The 27,302-nt window shown below is 33.9% G+C and overlaps 3 long non-coding RNA genes across 3 annotated transcripts; 1 reads left to right on the forward strand and 2 right to left on the reverse strand.

The window, feature by feature from the left end:
* On the reverse strand, positions 1–9,905 carry LOC128199445 (uncharacterized). The gene is made up of 9 exons (XR_008252084.1): positions 9,545–9,905; positions 9,086–9,252; positions 4,155–7,973; positions 3,558–3,642; positions 3,117–3,201; positions 2,492–2,580; positions 2,079–2,163; positions 1,608–1,692; positions 1–23 (listed from the first exon to the last, which is right to left on the reverse strand). It is a non-coding gene; the product is annotated as an uncharacterized LOC128199445 (long non-coding RNA).
* LOC128199447 (uncharacterized) lies at positions 7,017–23,594 on the forward strand. Its single transcript, XR_008252089.1, has 2 exons — positions 7,017–7,137; positions 23,542–23,594. It is a non-coding gene; the product is annotated as an uncharacterized LOC128199447 (long non-coding RNA).
* On the reverse strand, positions 12,491–27,215 carry LOC128199446 (uncharacterized). Its single transcript, XR_008252085.1, has 12 exons — positions 26,070–27,215; positions 24,366–24,505; positions 20,731–21,008; positions 20,093–20,181; positions 19,690–19,778; positions 19,075–19,163; positions 18,672–18,760; positions 18,186–18,279; positions 17,704–17,797; positions 17,219–17,307; positions 15,468–15,597; positions 12,491–14,845 (listed from the first exon to the last, which is right to left on the reverse strand). It is a non-coding gene; the product is annotated as an uncharacterized LOC128199446 (long non-coding RNA).
* Positions 27,216–27,302: the final 87 nt, after the last annotated feature.

Genomic DNA, 27,302 nt, shown 5'->3' on the forward strand with positions numbered 1-27,302 from the left:
AATTATTATTGCATGCACTGCACCTGCAAAAATAAATAAGAAGTATACATTTATGGGGTGTAAGAGGGAGGCTAGTACCAGTCAGCCTCTCCAACTGCCAACATCACCTGCACGTGGTGCACCCTGCAGATTGACCGACGAGGCTCTGGCGACCGACCAATGGCGGTTTAACCATTCTGATTCAGCTAGACTTCACAAGTACCACAGACCGGTGTCAGGCAGCAGCGATACCGGTGCGAGAAGTCTAGGCCTGCGAATGACCAAGCCGCATGCCCAGCGTGGTCATTTATGGGCATTACCTTGCAATGTATAGTACAACACAACAAGATCCATGCAAGAGGCCTATGTCCAGCAGTGGACGTCTATCGGCTGATAAGGTATACATTTTACATAATTATTATTGTTACCAGTTAAGAGGATAATCCCAGAGGATGTTGCTATTTCGTGATCTAAACCAGACATTTTCTTTTAGCATAGTACTTGTAGAGCTTACTCTCCCGTGGGAGACTAACATTCCAAAGGACCACAGTATAAAACTGAATAAATATTATGACCAACAAATGAACTAACTAAAATGGCTATATGGTTAGTCTGTACGCCGTAGAGAGGTGCGAGAGGATTACCAGCAAAATCTCTCTATAATTTGCTTAGAGACCTTGGTCTCTCTAGAAGTGCAGATTTGGGTTACCAAATTTGGCAGACCTTACTATGCAGGGAGAACAACACGAGCAGAGAAGGGGAGTGTTAATCAATTGTTAAGGAATTCTTTAACCTTACCATTTGATCACAAGTCCAAGCTCTGCTCAGCGTTTTTCTCTCTGCCACGTGATGGACACCCACATGGTGAATCCATGAATTGGTAAGATATTCGTCTCAAAAAAAATCATGTTGTACACTAAAATAATTTAGTTGAGTAGGGTGAGGCAAGCAACAATGGCCGCGTGAAATACAGTTTTTCACAAATCTCCCTTGATTTTTTCAGGAATAAAAGTTAATTTTAGTGAAATTTATCAATAGTTTTTTCAAGTGATTATAGTTATATACACAATACTAAAATGCAAACAAGGTCTTTTAAATTTTTCGTCTGTCTGTGTTTCTGTTTCTCTGGGATAATCTTTGGAACGGCTGAACCGATTTTAATTGGACTTTCATTGGAAGATAGAGGAAGTTATTGAGCAATATTTAGGCTACTTTTTATCCCAGAAACATGGTTCCCGCTGGATGTTCAAAAACTGAACATCACACGGTTGAAATCGCGGGCGTCCGCTAGTATTATAATATTGGTTAGCCAATGTGGTTTTGGATAACGAGGTCGTGGCTTCGAATCCTGGGTCAGGCTATCAGATACTGAGTTTTTCTTTCTTCTAAGAAATTTACAGTTCTCAGCCTGGAGTTGGTAAGTTGTTTGTATTACACTCCCGTGCCTCGTCCAGGTCATTATCATTATCATCTGATAGTGATCCACAATGAATTTCACTTTATCACCCTTAGCTCACCAACCTTTATTGTAGCAGTGTGGTGGATCTAAGCTCCATAACCCCTTTTCTATAAGGTCTGACTCTGTAGTGTCGTTAAAATAGGCTGATAATGATGATGAAGCAGGTTACCTTGTGCTATATTGCAAACATGCCAGCAGCAACTGTGTGGCTCAGCACTGACACAGCTAGACCTTCATCTTCTATTTTGCTACAGCTGAAAAATTAAACATAAAGAATAAATTTTATGTATTTTCACCAGTTAAAAAACAAATAAAAACTAAAAGAATTTTATCAAGTGAAAAATGTGAAGAATAGATTATGAAAAAAAATATATAGAATTGAATTAAGAGCCTCCTCCTTTTTTTGAAGTCGGTTAAAAATAATTCAGTTAAATTCTCATCTTGGAGTTGGGAAGCCTTCAATTCCGATTATTATCATTAGCATCAGATAGTGGTTATTAATTAATTGAACATTATCACCCTAAGCCCACCAACAGCATTGGAGCATTGTGGTGGGTCTCAGCTCCATAACCACTTTTCTATAAGGCCTGGCCCTGTAATGCCGTTAAAATAGGCTGATAATGATGATGAAGCAGGTTACCTTGTGCTATTTTGCAAACATGCCAGTAGCAACTGTGTGGCTCAGCACTGGCACAGCTAGACCTTCATCTTCTATTTTGCTACACCTGAAAAATTAAACATAAAGAATAAATTTTATATATTTTCACCAGTTAAAAACAAATAAAAACTAAAAAAAATTATTAAGTAGAAAAAGTGAAGAATAGATTATGAAAATAAAAACATAGAAATCGGTTAAAAATAATTCAGTTAAATTCTCATCTTGGAGTTGGGAAGCCTTCAATTCCGATTATTATCATTAGCATCAGATAGTGGTTGTTAATTAATTGAACATTATCACCCATCATTGGGTCTCAGCTCCATAATCACTTTTCTATAAGGCCTGGCCCTGTAATGCTGTTAAAATAGGTTGATAATAACGATGAAGCAGGTTACCTTGTGCTATTTTGCAAACATGCCAGCAAAAACTGTGTGGCTCAGCACTGACTGGCACAGCTAGACCTTCATCTTCTATTTTGCTACACCTGAAAATTTAAACATAAAGAATAAATTTTATGTATTTTCACCAGTTAAAAAACAAATAAAAACTAAAAGAATTATATTAAGTGAAAAATGTGAAGAATAGATTATGAAAAAAAAACATGGACTTGAATTGAGAACCTCCTTCTTTTTTTTAAAATCGTTTAAAAATGAAAAAAAAAATTCAGTCAAATTCTCATCTTGGAGTTGGGAAGCCGATAGCAAAATTTCACATATTTTCACCAGGTTAAAATCAAACAAAAACTAACATAATTTTATTAATTGAAAAATGTGAAGAATAGATTATGAAAAATGTAAAAAAAAAACAGTTTAATTCTCATCTTGGAGTTGGGAAGCCTTTAATCCCGATTATTATCATTAGCATCAGATAGTGGTTATTAATTAATTGAACATTATCACCCTAAGCCCTCCAACAGCATTGGAGCAGTGTGGTGGGTCTCAGCTCCATAATCACTTTTCTATAAGGCCTGGCCCTGTAATGCCGTTAAAATAGGCTGATAATGATGATGAAGCAGGTTACCTTGTGCTATTTTGCAAACATGCCAGTAGCAACTGTGTGGCTCAGCACTGGCACAGCTAGACCTTCATCTTCTATTTTGCTACACCTGAAAATTTAAACATAAAGAATAAATTTTATATATTTTCACCAGTTAAAAAACAAATAAAAACTAAAAGAATTTTATTAAGTGGAATAAGTGAAGAATAGATTATGAAAATAAAAACATAGAAGTCGGTTAAAAATAATTCAGTCAAATTCTCATCTTGGAGTTTGGAAGCCATCAATCCCGATTATTATCATTAGCATCAGATAGTGGTTGTTAATTAATTGAACATTATCACCCTAAGCCCTCTAACAGCATTGGAGCAGTGTGGTGGGTCTCAGCTCCATAATCACTTTTCTATAAGGCCTGGCCCTGTAATGCCGTTAAAATAGGCTGATAATGATGATGAAGCAGGTTACCTTGTGCTATTTTGCAAACATGCCAGTAGCAACTGTGTGGCTCAGCACTGGCACAGCTAGACCTTCATCTTCTATTTTGCTACACCTGAAAATTTAAACATAAAGAATAAATTTTATATATTTTCACCAGTTAAAAAACAAATAAAAACTAAAAGAATTTTATTAAGTGGAATAAGTGAAGAATAGATTATGAAAATAAAAACATAGAAGTCGGTTAAAAATAATTCAGTCAAATTCTCATCTTGGAGTTGGGAAGCCGATAGCAAAATTTCACATATTTTCACCAGGTTAAAAACAAACAAAAACTAAAAGAATTTTATTAAGTGAAAAATGTGAAGAATAGATTATGAAAAATGTAAAAAAAATTCAGTTAAATTCTCATCCTGAAGGTGGGAAACCTTTAATCCCGATTATTAACATTAGCATCAGATAGTGGCAATTAATTAATTGAACATTATCACCCTAAGCCCACCAACAGCATTGGAGCAGTGTGGTGGGTCTCAGCTCCATACCTCCTCTACTATATGGAGACAATGATGAATGATGGATGTGTAGGATTAAAATAGCTTCTATGAAACATAACCTAGTTTAACATACCTATTGCCTGGTTTCCATCTGTTTATCTGTTTATTCTATTGTCTTCTTTTAAATTATCTTCTTGAAATTTCTTAGTCTGGCTTGCAAGTAATGCTAAATTTAGGCTCATTTTTTGTGAGTTTGTTGGTACTGAACTTCTGCGAACATTGTTTATTTTTCAAAGCTTTGATTGCTTTTTGAGACATTGTGTAAATATTTTTTATATTAATAACCGTCGTCATGCGGGTAAAATTCATGTGAAGAAGCAGGATTGCTGAAAGCATTAGGTATATATTTTAATTTTAATACATAATAAACTCTTATTTATCTCTCTCTCTCTCTCTCTAACTACTTTATTGGTTCAGTGTAACTATCAGGAAATTCTGAGTTTGAGTCCTGGGTTGGTCTATGAAATATTGAGCATTTCCTTCTTTCAAGAAACTCACAATAAAAATCTATACCAATATGTATCCAACCCGTTTTAAAATTAAATGTCTTAAATGGTAAAGCATAACATTGTGAAGAAACCTGCATAACTGAGAATTTTCTTAATTGTCTAGGTGTGTGAAGTCTGCCAATCCGCATTGGGCCAGCATGAAGGACTAAGGCCTAACCCCTCTCGTCCTGAGAAGTGACTCGTGCTCAACAATGAGCCGAAAATGAGTTGTTAAACTATATCTATACTAATATTATAAAGAGGTAAAGTTTGTAAGTTTTTCACATTTTTTAAATGCGGTAATCTTCGGAACTACTGGTCCGATTTCAAAAATTCTTTCACCAGTAGAATGCTACATTATCGGGGAGTGCTATAGGCTATATTTTATATTAGCATGATATATATTCGCCGAGTTAACACAGTTTTTGTCATACAGGTCGGACCGAAAATCCTCTTAAGCAGACTTATTCGCATGCGCTGCCTTAACCATTGTGTAAAATTGAAATTAATGTATGGAGGCTTTATGTATCTTTAAAAGTTCTACAAAAAATTCCGCGACATCATATATCTATCTTCTTTATATTAGCAGATATAGTACCTTTTGTGTTTTAAAAATTATAAATTTTATATACTTAGGTTTGTGTCATTATTTATGCTACTTAACTTAAATCCTTATCAAAATAAATTATTTAATAATCACAAGGATATTATGGAGATAAGATTTGCCCTTTATAGTATGTTAATTAGTTAAATAGTTTCGGAGATAATACAAAATTTCTCAAAGACGCAGAAATTCCGCTACATGACGCCCCGCGCTTTCAATTACGTGGTTCCCGTTCCTGTGCGAATATGGGAATCAAACATAGCCTATGACACTCGCAAATAACGTAGCTTTCTATTGGTAAAACAATCTTTCAAATCGGTCCAGTAGATCCAAAGATTATAATTTTAGCATAGAAGTCTCTATTTTCCTTTGTCATCGCACCACGCTCATAGGGCTGGACCGATTTTGCTAAGGGTAGGGGTAAGGTAGGGAAGGTATGGGGTAGGGTAGGGTAGGGTACAGGTAGGGTAGGGGTTGTGTAAGGGTAGGGTAAGGGTAAAGGTAGGGTAGGGGTAGGGTGGGGTAGGGGAGTGTATGCCTAGGTTAGGGGTAGGGTAAGGGTAGGGTAGGGTAAAGGTAGGTAAAAATAGTGGTGTTCTAGCAGGTAAACTCTGGATCTACTGAATCAATTTTGAAAATTCTTTTACCACTAGAAAGCCAAGTTATTTCTGAGTATCATAGGCTATATTTTATCCGCGTATTCTCAAACTGCAGAAAGTTGGTTAATATTTATACAGGGTGATTCGGTCTTTAGTGCGGATATTTTTTTTCGTGGTTCTGTATCATTAATAGAATATAAATCTACAAACAGTTCGATACATTTAATGTAATTTTTTTTTTAATTTATGTCTCTAAAATAACAAAATAATGTACATATTATTACTAAACAAGATATATTCAGCTTAAAAGTGATCTGGTGACGTCCTTTAGGTATCAAACGAAAATAAAATAAACGCACAATAGGGTGACCCTAAAATTCTGTTCAAAAGTAAATAACTTTAGCTAACGATAATTTTGTTATTTTTGAGTTTAAAAAAAAAAGAAAAAATACGTGATCATTAAATTTTGTTTATGTACAAAATATAAAAATATCCGCACTAAAAAAATTTTCTTCCTGTATTAACACATTACACACATCACTAACTAGTCTCAAAGTAAGCTTAGCTTGTGTTATGGGTAGTGAAAGCTCAACTGGATGAGGAATGTTCATAAATAAATTATATATACTTTATAAACTCCAAGCCCACCAACCGATACTGATGAATGAAGGATTAGTAGGATTAAGTAGCATCTACAGGGTGCTCGGGAGTATTTCCCATAACTCTAGGGTAGCTCCAAGTTCTATAAGGAAAATTAATTTAAAATGTCTAAGGAACATGTGTATTAAAAAACTTTAATAAAAAACAAGTCAACCGACTTCAAAAACATACTTACTAAACTAAAAAACGAAAAATAACATTATACTAAGTTCTATATATCATATTATGTTCTAACTGATGATCAGTTTGAAGGTGGTGCTAGCCCAATGATGTATTAATTCAAGCCATGTAAGAATATCATAAATATTTAGGTTTTTAAGACAGTGTTCTTTCATGTAGTTCCTTCAGTAACAGCTTAAATAAAACAACACCGGTGTAGCACAGCCTTCAAACTGATCATCAGTTAGAACATAATATGATATGAACTTAGTATAATATTATTTTTCGCTTTTTAGTTTAGCTAGTATGTTTTATGTTTTTGAAGTTGGTTGAATTTCTTTTATTAAAATTTTTTATTTTTCCATTTTTAGTGAAATCATCCTAGATATTGATCTAGCGCCAAAGGTATGTTGCTATGAGTCGTGATAAAACATTGTATTTGATTGCGTCTGACTTAGAATCAAACTAATTACTACTGTGAACCATCGAGAAGTTCCCTTAACTGTCTTCATTACCAGACCCCTCATACAGTCACAACCCATCTAGGTGGAAAGTTCTCCTCAATATAAACTAGTAGCTAAGGTAGCTATAAGTGGACTTGTCAACACCTTGAATTTATGAAAAATAGGCCCGAGTACCCTGTATAAAATGTAACTTAACTATGCCTAGTTTGTTTCAGCTGATGCTATATTTATGAACAGCACCAATACATATAAATAAAATTTAAGTGTATGTCTGTGATTTCAAAATAACTGTGTTTTCTCAAGTGCCTATATACAATACTGATATACAGCCATACTTCTTTAAAATGTTCATCTGTCTGTTTGTTTGAGCTAATCTCTGGAACAGCAGGGTCATTTTAATGGGACTTTTACTGGAAGATAGAGAAGATTATTGAGCAACATATAGGCTACTTATTATTTGGGCCATTACTTGTTATTTAACATGGGCATACACTCACAACCACATAGACACTGAAATACATCCATGCTAATCACACTAATATGATGAGTTCGATTGCCACAACTGGCAATGGCATGTAGATGCAAAGAGCAATGATGCTATCACTGGAGAGCTGTTGCTGGTGTTATATCCCTATATCTCAGAGAGTATGATATGCTATATATCCCAGTCATTATCATTAACACCTGATAGTGATCCTTTTATAATTTAACTTTATTACCCCAAGCCTATCAACCTACATTGGAGCAGTGTGCATTTTACAGTAGGTGTTTAACTTAACTTCTTATTCTCTCTCTCTCTTCTTCTTACAGGCAAAACATCTCGTCTTTTTTAAAAATGTAGATGACAAACCATTCATAGTTCAATGTAAAATTTATTCTAAAAGTCCAATAGTCTAATCATTGATTATCTGGACATTACTGAAATAAAGAGAGTGAGTAAATTTAATTAAAAATACAAAAACATACTACGCATGAAGAGACAGATGAATATCTTAGCATTCCGTGCAGGTGCCAGGTCCATCGCCTGGTAGAGAGAAATACTCCGAGCAGAGTCCTGGAGTTGTGACTACAGGATGTAGGGTTAAGAAATTCCTTGACAATTGATTAAACTCCCCTACTTGTGTTGTTCTCCCTGCTTAGCCAAATTTGGTAAGATCCTACTAAGAGCAGCTTTGGATACTTATTCTTCTTTCTCTCTTTCTTCTACATAGAAGTTGCTGCCGTCCTAAAGATGCCAAGGTCTTTAAACAAGTTATAGAAAGATTTTGTTGGTAATCCTCTTGCACCTACTTCTACGGCAGACAGACTAACCACATAGCCATTTTTACTTAGTTCATTTGTTATTATTATTTATTACAAAACCTTGACAAGAACCAGGTGAGAAATATAACTAAAATGTCCGGGGCAATCTGATGATAGAACAGTAACACAGATGAGGGAATTCCTCAACTGTTCACAGAAGCTACATTGTCAAAAAGAAAAAAAAAGTAAAATGTGCAAAGCTTAGGTCTTATAGCTAAAAGCTATTTCTTTCAAACAACCTTCAATGAAAAATGTAGCTTATTATTGGCAAAAACTTTTATGAATCAAGGCAAGAAAAATATTGCCGAAATGGCCTCCGTAGCACAGTGGATTAACTACGCAGAAGTCCTGGGTTCTATCCCCATCTGGGCCGATTGAAGTTTTCTTTCTGGTCTATGTCTGGCTGGCTAGTTAATACCCTACTGGCAAGTGATTTAGTGTTCCGGTGAGATATTATGTAGAAACAGAAATGTGTGTGGATTTTCATCCTTTGCCTAACTAGTTATCTCGCTTCCATCATCACTTATCATCTTATTCTATAATTATGTCAAAGAACAGATTTTCGTACAAAGTAAACTAACATACTCTTCATTAGTCTGCCTAGTGCCTAACATAATTATAAAAACTTGTAATTGTAGTTTCAAATTAACAAATTGTTCTGGTTCATCATTACATAATTATAAACTACTTATTATAGATTCAAAAATAAAACTCAAATTTTACTCTACCTGCCTTTAGTACATATACCTGTGGTTTAATATTGAACAGTGGTATAGTAAAAAATTTACTTCTGGTAACAGATACTTTCAAATTAGTTCATGGAATTTGCTTTTCTCAGATGTTTATTTTCATTACCATTTCATAATTAACCTTATGTTGCTCCAGATTAAGCTACCTGTGATAACCAAATGAAAATCTGTTTAGTAGATCCAGAGAAGTAAACATTCAGACAGCTGCAGGTCAGACAGTTATTTGGGGTGCATTGCATCTACAAACCATAATGTGTAAACCCAGCATAATTGTATAATTGAGCACGAGTTTCATAAGAATTAGTAGGATTTTAATAATTCCCATATCTTGAGAAGACTACTAAGAAACCTAATTAACTAACTAATGTAATCATTATCTGATCAATAGCTATTATTAAAGTATTTTATTATTAGCTAAAACTTAAAGTAGGTACATACCGGAGACTAAATTTGTAGAATCAAGTTTCGGTAATCTCTGTAGGGTCTTCTCTGGATCATCGGCAGGCGAAGAACCACACTCAAAGCATTTTCTTTTGTTCTTCTTCATAGTTATAGAGACACTTGAACTAACAAAGTCTTATTTTTAACATAATGAAAAACCACAACACTCAGATGAAACGCAAAAGACTTATAGATCTTCTCAACATCAAGAATGGCGAGGATATTACACAGCAGGTTGCTTAAATCCAATCCATGAAGAGGTCTTCATAAATTTTAACAGGCCGTGGCAAACATTTATTTTATTATTCGTGAATTTGTGTTTTAAGTTGGTGAAATGACGCCATTTTCATTTTATACAGTGTTACCAACTCTCCAAAATATTTATCCCTAAAGTTTGTGTCAAAAACCCCTAAAATCGCCTTAATTATTGAGTTGTCCCCCTAAAAATATTAATTCATAATAATTTAGAAATAATCTGCTGTAATATGTTTTAAAAGTCTATATTTAATACAGACTAAATATTACGTCTTTATCTGAAGATTCAGATTTTTTGAAATCATACATGTTGACAATGAATAAATTGAACAATTTTTTTTATTCGATGAAAATTGCCGCCAGTTGCCTCAGAGTGGTTGTAGAATAACGTATTATATATCGTTATAAGTCGCTAGGTCAAGAAATAAATATTAAAATTATCATCAATTTAAAAATATTAATGAGTCAAAAAATCCCTGAAAATACCCCTAAAAATTTCGGACCCCTAAAAAAATCCCATTTCACATATTTTCCCCCTAAATCTGGGGGGAAAACCCCTAAGTTGGGAACCCTGATTTTATAACATTTTTATTTTTTTATTAAGTAATTGGGGTTGCCACACTTCGTTTAGAAAATCTTACCCATGCGTTACTAAAACAATATTCAACGAGAGTGTCTCTCTATATTTTTATAGAAGAAAAGTATTTATTCAGTTATTAAAGTCATATTTAAATCTAAAAATGTATTAGATTTATCAAAATATTATGTCAGGCGTGAGCTACTAATGATAATAATATTGCTACAACTACCAGACGGTAGAACCGTATGGATGATGACACCACAGGTCTAGCCCCCGTAGGTATAACCAAACTTTGTTCGAGAGTTGACCCGGCCTGTACAAGAGGCAGGACATTTGTCCCGTACATGACGTCACAATGTAAGAGCGGCTCAACATTTAAAAATGTACTACTTCACATTTTCTGTCGCGGTAGTTGCTTTACCCGTAAGCGAGAGAAAGCGAGACACTAGTACAAAAGTCGAATGGGACGTCATTCTGTGGTCCTGTCATATAATTTTGTACTATATCCCATATCGCGTCGGAAATAGTATACGATGCGTTTAGAAATATTATTTTTTGAATTTGGATTTATTTAATTGACATTTTATAAAAATAAAAATTACTTAATAATTTAAAAACTGAAATATAATAACCAAGGTGAATCGATCCATTTTATATAGGTTAAAAATAAGTTTGGCATTTAATATCAGTATGTAAGACAAACTATTACTAACATCAAATACTTGTACCTAATCGTAAATCTATGATTACTAAGCTATATTATTGTACTAGTACAAACATGACATTTGTACACGTTGCTTCAAACAAAGTTCAAATATGACATTTGTATTCGTTACTTCAAAATTCAAATGTAGTGCCAAGCTTCAGTACGCCTCGCCTCATTTGAAGTGGGACATTGTACTGCCTCGGTACAAAAAAGAGGCAACACTTACAAACTCTTTTTCAAGTCATGTCCTACCCAACACTAGAACAGAACACGAACACGGAGCACTACAGCAGAAACGTCAACTATGGGTCTAACTCATGCGTCATGCCATGGGAACTTAGAAGAACGTGAAATCTTTATGAAGTAGCGCCATCTACATCCTAGATTTAAGATTCCAGGATAGTAAATACAATTACATAGATGTGTACGTACTAGAATGTTTTTAGAGATTAAACCCGTGTAAGTACGGAAAAAAAACCGAAAAAAAAGAATTATTTATCCTTTTAATTTTGACGCGTAATAGAAAGAATGTGTTTGTATTTCTAAAGCAAAGGGATTATTAAAGAAAAACAGTAAGTGTACATTAATTTCAACAATTTTCCACATAGTCATTTGGCCTAGTGGTGCATAACAAATGTACAAAATAATAATTCTGTGTTCGAGCCCGGGGGTAACAAAGGAAAACTTTTTGTCTTTTTTTTTGTTTTTCTCAATTGGTTTCTTCAACTATTACAAAATTAAAAATGTCTCTCCTTTACAAAAAATATGCATTATTATTTTTATACTTTTTACTATACTAAAAATACCGTATCTAGTCACTAGATGGCGCTATCACATTTGTTCCGAAAAAAGTTCGAGTAGCCTATCTATTTCCAATAATACACTGTAATCTTTGGTCTAACTAGAAAAAAAAAGTAAATTTTACAGTCAAAATGCGTGCCATTGAGTGTTGCCAACCCCAGCATCATAGAGTATAATGATGTATACAGGAAGAGTCATCGCTCTGGACCAAGGAACATATTTACTCAGGAGAAGAATACCAACCTCATACAAAAAAAGTGGCACTAAAATTACCGCCATCTGTGGAATGCCCCCATTGAAACAATTTGCCAACGCGGGAAATTCAAAGCCAATATATTGTTTTTAAATTTTCACTGTTCAGCTTTTGTAGACGGAATAGCTTTAAAATAAATATTTTTAAAAACCATTTCGATTAATTAATTAATTTAAACAGATATTTATAAACTCTGTCGATTAATTAATTAATTTAAACAGATTTTTAAAAATATTTATTTTAAAACCACTCCGTCCCCAAAAGCTGAACTGTGAAAATATTAAAAACAATATAATAGCACAATATTTTAGTAACAAGTGATTGTATATAATAAATTAAACAATAGAAAGAATAACAGTTTCAAGTTGAAATGTCTTTATTATCAAATAAAAAATCTTATGCACTTAAACAATAACTAAGTAAACATCAGCACCTAAAATGTAATCTAAATATATTCATTTTGCTTCTAAAACTAAATTTTATCTTTAAAGTAAAATGAAAACCAAAATAAAAATATATCTATGCATCAATTGGGTGACTTCACTGAGATATTTTGGAAAATCAAGTCAATTATAACTTAACCAATTCATACATAAAAATATAGATTGTCGGGATATTTGTACATATGATAAACTATGCAAACGTCACGCAGTTTCACCAGCGTAGTTCTCGTTCCCGTGGGAATACAGAGATAACAATTATGGCCTAATCCATGATTATAATGCTGTAACAAATTTTTAAATCAGCAAAGTAGTTTCACAGCCTATTCAATGCAAACAAATCAATAATCAAATTCTTCTTCTTTCTAATTAGTATAAATTTCATAAACAATAAAATTATTAGAATTTGGCTAATGAAAGTAGAAACTGAAATCACCCGCCAAATTTTAAAAAATCGAAGTAAATTCTCAAAATTATAGTGCAAATATTGGAATAACTGAGTTTAACACTTATAGTATAGGTAATAATGTATTCACAAAGAAAAACTAATTTAAATAAATTATGAAAACGCATGTTTTTTAATTTGTTTATATGATTTTTAAATTTGGCGGGCAATTTCAGTCTCTACTTTCATTAGCCAAACTTTACAACCTAATGCGATAACATAATATTACTTTTAGGCGAATCAATAGAGCATTTACCCTCTACCTCCTCAGAAACAGCTCTGATTTTGATGATTATTTTTGTTCAGTTTGTTTCTTCATATCATTTGAAATCAGAAACCTTTTGGAGTGATGATGGAACGATTTATACTATTTAACAATAGTTATTGCTATTTATATAATAAATTATTAAAAAACAAACACTACCGACTTCAAAAACACAAAGTTATGCAGTAAACTAATAAGCTGAAGAAAACATTATAATATTTTCTATCTACTGATTACTGAAGCCGGTGCCAATTGTACAATTAATGGGTAGGCAATCAATCGTACCGTTTTTTTCCACCTTAAGGATTCAAATTGTTTTCCGAAATTTATATGGGACCTACTTCGAAATAAACCCTTTACAAAAAGTAAAGAATTTTCAAAATCGGTCCACTCAGTAAAAAGTTACGCATAGCTTAACATTACAATAAATGGGAAAACAATTAATCATCTTCTATTTTCCTACTATTAGGTTTGAAATTGTTTTCCAACATTTTATGAGACTTTTAGGAATATACCCTTTCTATCAAAAAAAGAATAATCAAAATCGAACCACCCAATAAAAAGTTATGCTTGGTTTTATATTAAAATGAATGAGAAAACAATCAATCGCACATTTAGGATTGGAATTGTTTTTTAAAATTTATATGGGAGCTTTACAATCAAAATACCTTTACAATCTATAAAGAATTTACGAAATCGGACCACTTCGTAATAAGTTACGCATATTTTTACAATACAATTAATGGGAATAATTAAAATTTATAATGATTTGGGACCATTGTCGGAATATACCCTTTCTATTTAAAACAAAGTTATTCAAATCGGAATTCGAAGACATGCTTGGTTTTAAACTAAAACAATCAAGAATGATCAATCAAAAGAATTATCAAAATCGGACTACTCATGTTAACAGTTATGCTTGGTTTTACATTACAAAAACAGGGGATGATTGATTAACCATTAATTTTAGTATACAACCAAGTATAACTTTTTATTGAGTGGTCCGATTTTGATAATACTTTTTTATTATAAAGGGTTCATTCCGAAGATAGTCTTTTAAAGATATGAAAAAGCAATTCGAACCCTATAGCTAGGAAAACATTAGATAACTAATTGTCGGCCCATTAATTGGACCATTGGCACCGCCTTCAAAGTGATCAATAGATAGAAAATATTATAATATTTTCTTTCGTTTATTACTTTTCTGCATAAGTTTGTATTTTTGAAGTCGGTTGTATTTAAAAAAAAATATGTATAAATAGCATAGATATTTTTTAACAATTTAAATAATTTCGTCCACCAAAACATTTCTGATTTTAAATAACATAAAAAAAATGACTTTAAAAAAAAATCATCAAAGTCGGAGCTGTTTCTGAGGACTTCCAGCATATGCTTGTTTTATTTATTATTTGATTCCATTATTTCTTTCATAAAAATGTGACATTTTTCATTATGAGAAGTACAGACATAAAGAGACGAATTTTAGTATTCTAAAGAATCATGGTGCAGGTGCCTGGTCCATTGATTATAATTGTTACATCAATTGTTGTGACCTGTAATAGAAAATTTCATTTAACATGACTTTTTAAAATGCACTGAAAATAAATATTTACATAATTATATATAATAAGAATTCCTATTCTCTTCAGGGACATATCAAATTTTTAGTCTATTTTCTGCTCCATTTACAAAAAATCATTTTAGGAAGCTCAGCTGTAACCTTGAAAAGTATAGAAATATGGATATTTTGTTACATTATTTACAAGCGGACGCCCGCTACTTCGTCTATGTGGAATTCAGTTTTTCACAAACTTGCACACAAACTTAAAGAGAAATTATAATGTGTTTATTTCAGTTTTTAAAAACAAAACTGTAAGTGTATCTAGGAAACATGTAGTTCATTGTTATTAAGCAGGTCAAAACTACCTTGTTGGTTCAGTAGCTAGCCCATGTGTTTTGGATCACGAGATCCTGGTTCTGTCTTTAAGAGATACTGAGTTTTTGCTTCTGCTAACAAATTCTTAGTTTGGAGTTGGGAAGTTGGTGGTGTCACACCCCCGTGCCTCAGAGAGCATGTTAAGCCGTCGAACCCGGTCATTATCATTAACATTTCTGATAGTGATCATTAATCAATCTAATAATATCAACCTAAGCCGAATGAATAAAGCAAGTTACCTTGTGCTATTTTGCAAAAATGCCAGCGGCAACGTGGCTGCAGTAGTGTGGCTCGGGACGGGTACAGCTAGATCTTCATCTTTTATTTCTGTCTCATGATATTTAACAATATATCTTCATTTTACAGCACCTGCAAAAATAAATCAGAAATTATACATTTTACATAATTATTATTGCATGCACTGCACCTGCAAAAATAAATAAGAAGTATACATTTATGGGGTGTAAGAGGGAGGCTAGTACCAGTCAGCCTCTCCAACTGCCAACATCACCTGCACGTGGTGCACCCTGCAGATTGACCGACGAGGCTCTGGCGACCGACTAATGGCGGTTTAACCATTCTGATTCAGCTAGACTTCACAAGTACCACAGACCGGTGTCAGGCAGCAGCGATACCGGTGCGAGAAGTCTAGGCCTGCGAATGACCAACCCGCATGCCTAGCGTGGTCATTTATGGGCATTACCTTGCAATGTATAGTACAACACAACAAGATCCATGCAAGAGGCCTATGTCCAGCAGTGGACGTCTATCGGCTGATAAGGTATACATTTTACATAATTATTATTGTTACCAGTTAAGAGGATAATCCCAGAGGACGTTGCTATTTCGTGATCTAAACCAGACATTTTCCTTTAGCATAGTACTTGTAGAGCTTACTGTCCCGTGGGAGACTAACATTCCAAAGGACCACAGTATAAAACTGAATAAATGTTATGACCTAACAAATGAACTAACTAAAATGGCTATATGGTTAGTCTGTACGCCGTAGAGAGGTGCGAGAAGATTACCAGCAAAATCTCTCTATAATTTACTTAGAGACCTACCTTGGTCTCTCTAGAAGTGCAGATTTGGGTTACCAAATTTGGCAGACCTTACTACGCAGGGAGAACAACACGAGCAGAGAAAGGGAGTGTTAATCAATTGTCAAGGAATTCTTTAACCTTACGTCCATTGATCACAAGTCCAAGCTCTGCTCAGCGTTTTTCTCTCTGCCACATGATGGACACCCACATGGTGAATCCATGAATTGGTAAGATATTCGTCTCAAAAAAATCATGTTGTACACTAAAATAATTTAGTTGAGTAGGGTGAGGCAAGCAACAATGACCGCGTAAAATACAGTTTTTCACAAATCTCCCTTGATTTTTTCAGGAATAAAAGTTAATTTTAGTGAAATTTATCAATAGTTTTTTCAAGTGATTATAATTATATACACAATACTAAAATGCAAACAAGGTCTTTTAAATTTTTCGTCTGTCTGTGTTTCTGTTTCTCTGGGATAATCTTTGGAACGGCTGAACCGATTTTAATTGGAAGATAGAGGAAGTTATTGAGCAATATTTAGGCTACTTTTTATCCCAGAAACATGGTTCCCGCTGGATGTTCAAAAACTGAACATCACACGGTTGAAATCGCGGGCGTCCGCTAGTATTATAATATTGGTTAGCCAATGTGGTTTTGGATAACGAGGTCGTGGCTTCGAATCCTGGGTCAGGCTATCAGATACTGAGTTTTTCTTTCTTCCAAGAAATTTACAGTTCTCAGCCTGGAGTTGGTAAGTTGTTTGTATTACACTCCCGCGCCTCGTCCAGGTCATTATCATTAACATCTGATAGTGATCCACAATGAATTTCACTTTATCTCCCTTAGCTCACCAACCTTTATTGTAGCAGTCCCTAACCCTTTTTCTATAAGGTCTGGCTCTGTAGTGTCGTTAAAATAGGCTGATAATGATGATAAAGCAGGTTACCTTGTGCTATTTTGCAAACATGCCAGCAGCAACTGTGTGGCTCAGCACTGACTGGCACAGCTAGACCTTCATCTTCTATTTTGCTACACCTGAAAAATTAAACATAAAGAATAAATTTTATGTATTTTCACCAGTTAAAAAACAAATGAAAACTAAAATAATTTTATTAAGTGAAAAATGTGAAGAATAGATTATGAAAAAAAAACAAACAGACTCGAATTGAGAACCTCCTTCTTTTTTTTAAGTAGGTTAAAAATGTGAAAAAAAATTCAGTTAAATTCTCATCTTGGAGTTGGGAAGCCTTTAATCCCGATTATTATCATTAGCATCAGATAGTGGTTATTAATTAATTGAACATTATCACCCTAAGCCCTCCAACAGCATTGGAGCAGTGTGGTGGGTTTCAGCTCCATAATCACTTTTCTATAAGGCCTGGCCCTGTAATGCCGTAAAAATAGGTTGATAATAACGATGAAGCAGGTTACCTTGTGCTATTTTGCAAACATGCCAGCAGCAACTGTACTGTGTGGCTCAGCACTGACTGGCACAGCTAGACCTTCATCTTCTATTTTGCTACACCTGAAAAATTCAACATAAAGAATAAATTTTATGTATTTTCACCAGTTAAAAACAAATGAAAACTTAAATAATTTTATTAAGTGAAAAATGTGAAGAATAGATTATGAAAAAAAAACATAAGACTCGAATTGAGAACCTCCTTCTTTTTTTGATGTAGGTTAAAAATGTGAAAAAAAATCAGTTAAATTCTCATAGTTGGGAAGCCTTTAATCCCGATTATTATCATTAGCATCAGATAGTGGTTATTAATTAATTGAACATTATCACCCTAAGCCCTCCAACAGCATTGAAGCAGTGTGGTGGGTCTCAGCTCCATAATCACTTTTCTATAAGGCCTGGCCCTGTAATGCTGTTAAAATAGGTTGATAATAACGATGAAGCAGGTTACCTTGTGCTATTTTGCAAACATGCCAGCAGTAACTGTACTGTGTGGCTCAGCACTGACTGGCACAGCTAGACCTTCATCTTCTATTTTGCTACACCTGAAAAATTCAACATAAAGAATAAATTTTATGTATTTTCACCAGTTAAAAACAAATGAAAACTTAAATAATTTTATTAAGTGAAAAATGTGAAGAATAGATTATGAAAAAAAACATAAGACTCGAATTGAGAACCTCCTTCTTTTTTTGATGTAGGTTAAAAATGTGAAAAAAAATCAGTTAAATTCTCATCTTGGAGTTGGGAAGCCTTTAATCCCGATTATTATCATTAGCATCAGATAGTGGTTATTAATTAATTGAACATTATCACCCTAAGCCCTCCAACAGCATTGAAGCAGTGTGGTGGGTCTCAGCTCCATAATCACTTTTCTATAAGGCCTGGCCCTGTAATGCCGTTAAAATAGGTTGATAATAACGATGAAGCAGGTTACCTTGTGCTATTTTGCAAACATGCCAGCAGCAACTGTGTGGCTCAGCACTGACTGGCACAGCTAGACCTTCATCTTCTATTTTGCTACACCTGAAAAATTAAACATAAAGAATAAATTTTATGTATTTTCACCAGTTAAAAAACAAATGAAAACTAAAATAAAAACATAGAAGTCGGTTAAAAATAATTCAGTTAAATTCTCATCTTGGAGTTTGGAAGCCTTCAATCCCGATTATTATCATTAGCATCAGATAGTGGTTATTAATTAATTGAACATTATCACCCTAAGCCCACCAACAGCATTGGAGCAGTGTGGTGGGTCTCAGCTCCATAATCACTTTTCTATAAGGCCTGGCCCTGTAATGCTGTTAAAATAGGTTGATAATAACGATGAAGTAGGTTACCTTGTGATATTTTGCAAACATGCCAGCAGCAACTGTGTGGCTCAGCACTGACTGGCACAGCTAGACCTTCATCTTCTATTTTGCTACACCTGAAAATTTAAACATAAAGAATAAATTTTATGTATTTTCACCAGTTAAAAAACAAATAAAAACTAAAAGAATTTTATTAAGTGAAAAATGTGAAGAATAGATTATGAAAAAAAAAACATAAGACTCGAATTGAGAACCTCCTTCTTTTTTTAAAATCGGTTAAAAATGTAAAAAAAAATTCAGTCAAATTCTCATCTTGGAGTTGGGAAGCCGATAGCAAAATTTCACCAGGTTAAAAACAAACAAAAACTAAAAGAATTTTATTAAGTGAAAAATGTGAAGAATAGATTATGAAAAATGTAAAAAAAATCAGTTAAATTCTCATCCTGAAGTTGGGAAACCTTTAATCCCGATTATTATCATTAGCATCAGATAGTGGTTATTAATTAATTGAACATTATCACCCTAAGCCCTCCAACAGCATTGGAGCAGTGTGGTGGGTCTCAGCTCCATAATCACTTTTCTATAAGGCCTGGCCCTGTAATGCTGTTAAAATAGGTTGATAATAACGATGAAGTAGGTTACCTTGTGATATTTTGCAAACATGCCAGCAGCAACTGTGTGGCTCAGCACTGACTGGCACAGCTAGACCTTCATCTTCTATTTTGCTACACCTGAAAATTTAAACATAAAGAATAAATTTTATGTATTTTCACCAGTTAAAAAACAAATGAAAACTAAAATAAAAACATAGAAGTCGGTTAAAAATAATTCAGTTAAATTCTCATCTTGGAGTTTGGAAGCCTTCAATCCCGATTATTATCATTAGCATCAGATAGTGGTTATTAATTAATTGAACATTATCACCCTAAGCCCACCAACAGCATTGGAGCAGTGTGGTGGGTCTCAGCTCCATAATCACTTTTCTATAAGGCCTGGCCCTGTAATGCTGTTAAAATAGGTTGATAATGACGATGAAGTAGGTTACCTTGTGATATTTTGCAAACATGCCAGCAGCAACTGTGTGGCTCAGCACTGACTGGCACAGCTAGACCTTCATCTTCTATTTTGCTACACCTGAAAATTTAAACATAAAGAATAAATTTTATGTATTTTCACCAGTTAAAAAACAAATAAAAACTAAAAGAATTTTATTAAGTGAAAAATGTGAAGAATAGATTATGAAAAAAAAAACATAGACTCGAATTGAGAACCTCCTTCTTTTTTTAAAATCGGTTAAAAATGTAAAAAAAATTCAGTCAAATTCTCATCTTGGAGTTGGGAAGCCGATAGCAAAATTTCACATATTTTCACCAGGTTAAAACAAACAAAAACTAAAAGAATTTTATTAAGTGAAAAATGTGAAGAATAGATTATGAAAAATGTAAAAAAAAAACAGTTAAATTCTCATCCTGAAGTTGGGAAACCTTTAATCCCGATTATTAACATTAGCATCAGATAGTGGTAATTAATTAATTGAACATTATCACCCTAAGCCCACCAACAGCATTGGAGCAGTGTGTTGGGTCTCAGCTCCATACCTCCTCTACTATATGGAGACAATGATAAATGATGGATGTGTAGGATTAAAATAGCTTCTATGAAACATAACCTATTTTAACATACCTATTGCCTGGTTTCCATCTGTTAATGCTATATTTGCTAAGCATTGTGTGTTAATATTATTTTATTCTATTGTCTTCTTTTAAATTATCTTCTTGAAATTCTGGCTTGCAAGTAATGCTAAATTTTGGGCTCATTTTTTGTGAGTTTGTTGGTACTGAACTTCTGCGAACATTGTTTATTTTTGAAAGCTTTGATTGCTTTTTGAGACATTGTGTAAATATTTTTTATATTAAAAACCGTCGTCATGCGGGTAAAATTCATGTGAAGAAGCAGGATTGCTGAAAGCATTAGGTATATATTTTAATTTGAATACATAATAAACTCTTTTTATTTATCTCTCTCTCTCTAACTGCTTTATTGGTTCAGTGTAACTATCATGAAATTCTGAGTTTGAGTCCTGGGTTGGTCTATGAAATATTGAGCATTTCCGTCTTTCAAGAAACTCACAATAAGAATCTATACTGATATGTATTCAACCCATTTTTAAATTAAATGTCTTAAATGGTGAAGCATAACATTGTGAAGAAACCTGCATAACTGAGAATTTTCTTAATTGTCTAGGTGTGTGAAGTCTGCCAATCCGCATTGGGCCAGCATGGAGGACTAAGCCCTAACCCCTCTCGTCCTGAGAAGTGACTCGTGCTCAACAATGAGCCGAAAATGGGTTGTTAATCTATACTAATATTATAAAGAGGTAAAGTTTGTGAGTTAGTCACATTTTTTAAATGGGGTAATTTTCGGAACTACTGGTCCGATTTCAAAAATTCTTTCACCAGTAGAATGCTACATTATCGGGGAGTGCTATAGGCTATATTTTATATTAGCATGATATATATTCGCCGAGTTAACACAGTTTTTGTCATACAGGTCGGACCGAAAATCCTCTTAAGCAGACTTATTCGCATGCGCTGCCTTAACCATTGTGTAAAATTGAAATTAATGTATGGAGGCTTTATGTATCTTTAAAAGTTCTACAAAAAAAGTCCGCGACACCATATATCTATCTTCTATATATTAGCAGATATAGTACCTTTTGTGTTTTTAAAATTATAAATTTTATATACTTAGGTTTGCGTCATTATTTATGCTACTTAACTTAAATCCTTATCAAAATAAATTATTTAATAATCACAAGGATATTATGGAGATAACATTTGCTCTTTATAGTATGTTAATTAGTTTTGGAGATAATACAAAATTTCTCAAAGACGCAGAAAGTCCGCTACATGACGCCCCGCGCTTTCCATTACGTAGTTCCCGCTCCTGTGTGAATGTGGGAATCAAACATAGCCTATGACACTCGCAAATAACGTAGCTTTCTATTGATAAAACAATCTTTCAAATCGGTCCAGTGGATCCAAAGATTATAATTTTAGCATAGAAGTCTCTATTTTCCTTTGTCATCGCACCACGCTCATATTTTCTATTTTTTGTCTGTCTGTTTGACCGGGCATCACGCTGATACTACAGAATGAATTCAAATGATACTTAAGACGATTTGAGACCATAATACGTAGAAGGATAATAGGATACTTTTTGTCGTGAAAACAAAATCAGAATTGGGTGAAGTAGGGGTAGAAAGTTTGTACGGAAAGTCCTTAATTTTTTTAGTTACAAGGTATAAGTTATAAAACTTGCAAAATAGAATGTGAAATAGGGGTTGAAAGTTGACATCGATTTTTACGCGGACGAAGTCGCGGGCGTCCGCTAGTATGTATTATAAAGAGGTAAAGTTGGTGGTGTTCTAGCAGGTAAACTCTGGATCTACTGAACCAATTTTGAAAATTCTTTTACCACTAGAAAGCCACGTTATTTCTGAGTATCATAGGCTATATTTTATCCGCGTATTCTCAAACTGCAGAAAGTTGGTTAATATTAAGTAGTTAGTAAAAGCTCAACTGAATGAGGAATGTTCATAAATAAATTATATATACTTAATATTCTTTATAAACTCCAAGCCCACCAACCGATACTGATGAATGAAGGATTAGTAGGATTAAGAAGCATCTACAGGGTGCTCGGGAGTATTTCCCATAACTCTAGGGTAGCTCCAAGTTCTATAAGGAAAATTAATTTAAAATGTCTAAGGAACATGTGTATTAAAAAACTTTAATAAAAACAAGTCAACCAACTTCAAAAACATACTTACTAAACTAAAAAAACGAAAAATAACATTATACTAAGTTCTATATATCATATTATGTTCTTACTGATGATCAGTTTGAAGGTGGTGCTAGCCCAATGATGTATTAATTCAAGCCATGTAAGAATATCATAAATATTTAGGTTTTTCAGACAGTGTTCTTTCATGTAGTTCTTACAGTAACAGCTTAAATTAAAACAACACCGGTTTAGCACAGCCTTCAAACTGATCATCAGTTAGAACATAATATGATATGAACTTAGTATAATATTATTTTTCGCTTTTTAGTTTAGCCAGTATGTTTTATGTTTTTGAAGTTGGTTGAATTTCTTTAATTAAAACTTTTTATTTTTCCATTTTTAGTGAAATCATCCTAGATATTGATCTAGCGCCAAAGGTATGTTGCTATGAGTGGTGATAAAACATTGTATTTGATTGCCTCTGACTTAGAATCAAACTAATTACTACTGTGAACCATCGAGAAGTTCCCTTAACCGTCCTTCGTCTTCATTACCAGACCCCTAATACAGTCACAACCCATCTAGGTGGAAAGTTCTCATCAATACAAATTTATCAACACATGGTAGCTACTGTGAACAATCGAGGAGTTCCCTTAACCGTCCTTCGTCTTCATTACCAGACCCCTAATACAGTCACAACCCATCTAGGTGGAAAGTTCTCATCAATACAAATTTATCAACACATGGTAGCTACTGTGAACCGTTGAGGAGTTCTCTTAACTGTCCTTCGTCTTCATCACCAGACCCCTAATACAGTCACAACCCATCTAGGTGGAAAGTTCTCCTCAATATAAACTAGTAGCTAAGATAGCTCCTATAAGTAGACTTGTCAACACCTTAAATTTATGAGAAATAGTCCCGAGCACCCTGTATAAAATGTAACTTAACTATGCCTAGTTTGTTTCAGCTGATGCTATATTTATGAACAGCACCAATACATATAAATAAAATTTAAGTTTATGTCTGTGATTTCAAAATAACTGTGTTTTCTCAAGTGCCTATATACAATACTGACATACAGTCATACTTCTTTAAAATGTTCATCTGTTTGTTTGTTTGAGCTAATCTCTGGAACAGCAGGGTCATTTTAATGGGACTTTTACTGGAAGATAGAGAAGATTATTGATCAACATCTACTTAATATTTTGGCCATTACTTGTTATTTAACATGGGCGTACACTCACAACCACATAGACACTGATAGACATCCATGCTCATCACACTAATATGATGTTCAATTGCCACAACTGGCTGTGGCGTGTAGATGCAAAGAGCAATGATGCTATCTACTGCATCACTGGAGAGCTGTTGCTGGTGTTATATCCTTATATCTCAGAGAGTATGATATGCTATATATGCCAGTCATTATCATTAACACCTGATAGTGATCCTTTTATAATTTAACTTTATTACTCCAAGCCTATCAACCCACATTGGAGCAGTGTGCATTTTACAGTAGGTGTTTAACTTACCTTCTTATTCTCTCTCTCTCTTGTTCTTACAGGCAAAACATCTCGTCTTTTTTAAAAATGTAGATGACAAACCATTCATAGTTCAATGTAAAATTTATTCTAAAAGTCCAATAGTCTAATCATTGATTATCTGGACGTTACTGAAATTAAGAGAGTGAGTAAATTTAATTAAAAATACATAAACATACTACGCATGAAGAGACAGATGAATATCTTAACATTCCGTGCAGGTGCCAGGTCCATCGCCTGGTAGAGAGAAATACTCCGAGCAGAGTCCTGAAGTTGTGACTACAGGATGTAGGGTTAAGGAATTCCTTGACAATTGATTAAACTCCCCTACTTGTGTTGTTCTCCCTGCTTAGCCAAATTTGGTAAGATCCTACTAAGAGCAGCTTTGGATACTTATTCTTCTTTCTCTCTTTCTTCTACATAGAAGTTGCTGCAGTCCTAAAGATGCCAAGGTCTTTAAACAAGTTATAGAAAGATTTTGTGGGTAATCCTCTCGCAGCTACTTCTATGGCAGACAGACTAACCACATAGCCATTTTTACTTAGTTCATTTGTTATTATTATTTATTACAAAACCTTGACAAGAACCAGGTGAGAAATATAACTAAAATGTCCGGAGGCAATCTGATGATAGAACAGAAACACAGATGAGGGAATTCCTCAACTGTTCACAGAAGCTACATTGTCAAAAAGAAAAAAAAAATAAAATGTGCAAAGCTTAGGTCTTATAGCTAAAAGCTATTTCTTTCAAACAACCTTCAATGAAAAATGTATCTTATTATTGGCAAAAGCTTTTATAGATCAAGGCAAGAAAAATATTGCTGAAATGGCCTCCGTAGCACAGTGGATTAACTACGCAAAAGTCCTGGGTTCTATCCCCGGCTGGGCCAATTAAAGTTTTCTTTCTGGTCTATGTCTGGCTGGCTAGTTAATACCCTACTGGCAAGTGATTTAGTGTTCCGGTGAGATATTATGTAGATACAGAAATGTGTGTGGATTTTCATCCTTTGCCTAACTAGTTATCTCGCTTCCATCTTAGATTGCATCATCACTTATCATCTTATTCTATAATTATGTCAAAGAACAGATTTTTGTACAAAGTAAAGTAACATACTCTTCATTAGTCTGCCTAGTGCCTAACATATTTATAAAAACTTGTAATTGTAGTTTCAAATTAACAAATTGTTCTGGTTCATCATTACATAATTATAAAATACTTATTATAGATTCAAAAATAAAACTCAAATTTTACTCTACCTGCCTTTAGTACATACACCTGTGGTTTAATATTGAACTGGTAACAGATACTTTCAAATTAGTTCATGGAATTTGCTTTTCTCAGATGTTTATTTTCATTACCATTTCATAATTAACCTTATGTTGCCCCAGATTAAGCTACCTGTGATAACCAAAAGAAAATCTGTTCAGTAGATCCAGAGAAGTAAACATTCAGACAGCTGCAGGTCAGACAGTTATTTGGGGTGCATTGCATCTACAAACATCACCATAATGTGTAAACCCAGCATAGTTGTATAATTGAGCACGAGTTTCATAAGAATTAGTAGGATTTTAATAATTCCCATATCTTGAGAAGACTACTAAGAAACCTAATTAACTAACTAATGTAATCATTATCTGATCAATAGCTATTATTAAAGTATTTTATTATTAGCTAAAACTTAAAGTAGGTACATACCGGAGACTAAATTTGTAGAATCAAATTTCTGTAATCTCTGTAGGGTCTTCTCTGGATCATCGGCAGGCGAAGAACCACACTCAAAGCATTTTCTTTTGTTCTTCTTCATAGTTATAGAGACACTTGAACTAACAAAGTCTTATTTTTAACATAATGAAAAACCACAACACTCAGATGAAACGCAAAAGACTTATAGATCTTCTCAACATCAAGAATGGCGAGGATATTACACAGCAGGTTGCTTAAATCCAATCCATGAAGAGGTCTTCATAAATATTAACAGGCCGTGGCAAACATTTATTTTATTTTTCGTGAATTCGTGTTTTATTTGGTGAAATGACGCCATTTTAATTTTATAACATATTTATTTTTTATTAAGTAATTGGGGTTGCCACACTTCGTTTAGAAAATCTTACCCATACGTTACTAAAACAATATTCAACGAGAGTGTCTCTCTATATTTTTGTAGAAGAAAAGTATTTATTCAGTTATTAAAGTCATATTTAAATCTAAAAATGTATTAGATTTATCAAAATATTATGTCAGGCGTGAGCTACTAACGATAATAATATTGCTACAACTACCAGACGGTAGAACCGTATGGATGATGACACCACAGGTCTAGCCCCCGTAGGTATAACCAAACCTTGTTCGAGAGTTGACCCGGCCTGCTCTGGACAATCCTTAGACCATTAATAACTTGGGTGCGAACCGCGTCCAGTTATTAATGGTCTAAGGGACGCCCCCTGGCGATCTGTGGCGAAACTACTTTTTAGCCATATATAACTATACCTACTGAGTATATAGCTATAGTTTAGTTCGTTCGTACGTTATCAACCCATATTCGGCTCACTGCTGAGCTCGAGTCTCCTCTCAAAGTGAGAGGGGTTAGGCCAATAGTCCACCACGCTGGTCCAATGCGAATTGGCAGACGTCACAAACGCAGAGAATTAAGAAAATTCTCTGGTATGCAGGTTTCCTCACGATGTTTTCCTTCACAGTTTAAGACACGTGATGTTTAATTTCTTAAAATGCACACAACTGAAAAGTTGGAGGTGCATGCACCGGACTGGATTCGAACCCACACCCTCCGGAATCGGAGGCAGAGGTCAAATCCACTATTTAAATAGATTTATTGTTTTATGTAACCAACAAGCTTAACAATTAAATCAATAAATGAAACAACCAACCAACCAGGCAGTGGCGTGCATATGGTTGTCGATCAGGGTATGC

The sequence above is a fragment of the Bicyclus anynana genome, chromosome 24 (genome assembly GCF_947172395.1).
Source record: "Bicyclus anynana chromosome 24, ilBicAnyn1.1, whole genome shotgun sequence".
NCBI lineage: Eukaryota > Metazoa > Arthropoda > Insecta > Lepidoptera > Nymphalidae > Bicyclus > Bicyclus anynana.